Source organism: Varanus komodoensis, unplaced genomic scaffold, assembly GCF_004798865.1.
Source record: "Varanus komodoensis strain SLA01 unplaced genomic scaffold, ASM479886v1 scaffold11, whole genome shotgun sequence".
In the NCBI taxonomy this organism is placed as follows: Eukaryota; Metazoa; Chordata; class Lepidosauria; order Squamata; family Varanidae; genus Varanus; species Varanus komodoensis.
In genome coordinates this window covers 540,560-542,678 of record NW_025335317.1, presented here as the reverse complement: position 1 = coordinate 542,678, position 2,119 = coordinate 540,560, and positions in this window count along the sequence as shown.

Genomic DNA, 2,119 nt, shown 5'->3' with positions numbered 1-2,119 from the left:
GGCTTTAAAACACAGCAAAGTCAGGGGCACTTCGGTTTGCGAGCCCGAGGTTGTGGCCAGGGGGTTCAGGAAGGTTTGGGCAGGCTTGCGATTCCCCCAGCATTGCCCTCCGTGGCTCAGGACAGCAGGGGCTGGTGGGGGGCTGGCCGGGTGCAGGGCAGAGCCAGCCGCTCTCTGGGGCATGGTGTGGAGGAGGTGGCAGCCAGAGGTGAACGTGCCCTCCTTGGGCCAGGTGCTCAGGGGTCTCCTGGCCGCCCGAATCCAGACTCTCCCGGACGAGAGTACTTTTCCAAGTCCACTTAAATTGGGTTCAGGCCTGCTTGCAGCACAGAAGCAGCCTTGATCTCCCTGGGGATGACCTTCTCCTGGAGGCTGATTCTTCGTGACCTTTCAAGGCCCAGGGAGATCCTTCCGGAGCCTCTGCCTGCGTTCGGTGTGGGTGGGGCTACTCTGCAGTTCTACTTTTACTTCGATCGGACTTTTTTATGGATTAGATTTCTCTCCTGCCTTTTTTCTTACTAACTCAAAGTGGCTCACATCATTCTCCTGCTGCTCTCACTCTTATCCCCACAACAACCCTGTGAGGTAGGCTGGGCTGAGTCTGTGACCAGCGCCAAGTCAACCAGTTGACTCCATGGCTAGCGGGGACAAGATCCCAGGGCGCCCAAGTCCCAGTCCTGCGCTCTTCACCACAGCACCATGCTGGCTCACAGAAGGCGTTTCTGAGGGTTTCTGTTCAGATCTGCTGCATCTTTGCTCGGGTGTTCTGTCCTGAAAACACCCACTAAAGCCATTCGGGGTCCAAAGGGCATTCTCAACAGTGCAGAGTTGCTCCTTCGCTGTGGAGGCAAGCGAGGTTGCGGGGGCGATGGACAGGTGCCTGGCATGGAGATGGGCTGAAACAGGCAACACACTGAATGCCAGTCCGGACACAGCAACAGTTCTCTGGCGGATGGGTGGCATCCCGCCTGTTCCAGGTGGGACTGCGTTCCAGCACAGGCTTGCTGGAGTTCCTGGGCCCTTCACTCGCCCACATGGGAGACCCCAGGAGCTTCTGTGGTTCAAAGGGCTCTGGACAGCTTTGACTGAGGCTGCAGCAGCCGTGGCTGCCACGATACGTGCCCCGAGAGCCTCCCACTGGGGTTGCTGGAACCTGTTGTCAGTGCAGCTGTTGCTGAAGACTGCCCAGAAACTCTGGCAGGTGCAACGGATGGCTGCAGGAATGCTAGCTGGGGTCAGGCGCTCTGCTCGTGGCTCACTGGTGGGTGCTGGCTCCCACTTCCACGTGCCACCTTTCCCTGCAAAGCTCTCCGGGGCCTGGGAGGGCGGTATGGGAGAGCATCCCTTTTTCCACCTGCACCTGCGCCAAGGTGCCCTTCAGGTGCTCCATCAGCAGGGGCGTGGAAAGGGGCAATAAGAGAGGGCTTTCTCAGCACTGCTCCCCCCCCCACCCCACTCTGGAGAAGCCTGCCAGGGGCATTTTGGCTGGCATCCACACCTATCCTTCTGGCACAAGGATAAGCCCTTCCCATTGCCCTAAGCTTTTATTCTTTATTATTAGATTTCAAATCTGCCGCATTAGCCATACACCTCCCTGGACGGGTTACAACAAAATATACAGAATGAAATAAAATACAGAGTAAAACAATATAAAACAACGACGACAAACAGAAACATTAAAACCAGTATAAGATACACAAAACTGACAACACGTCCACAGTTAAAATGCTACTTAAAACAACGCTAACGATTATCGTCGAAACAAAAAGGGTGTGCCCGGCGCCTTCTTTACTGTCTCCCCACCTCTCGGTTTTATTTTATTTTTTGCAAAGTATTTTGGATACGTGCTTTTTAATTTAGCTTCGGCAACATAATGTTACATTTCACGCCACACTGGCAGGCTTACAGGTTTTCTAGGACCGGTGCCATCGCGAGTTGCATTTTTGTTCCTGCAGGAACGCGGCGCGAAGGCAAGCGGCGCCCGGGGAGCGGCGGGGGATGCCCGGGGGCCTTGCTCGCCGTCCCGCGGCGGCGGCGGCCTGCGGGACGGGGCCGCGCCGCCAGCGCCCGAGCAGCCCGCGGCGGGCGCCGGAGGGCCCTCCGCGGCCGCGGCCCAGCC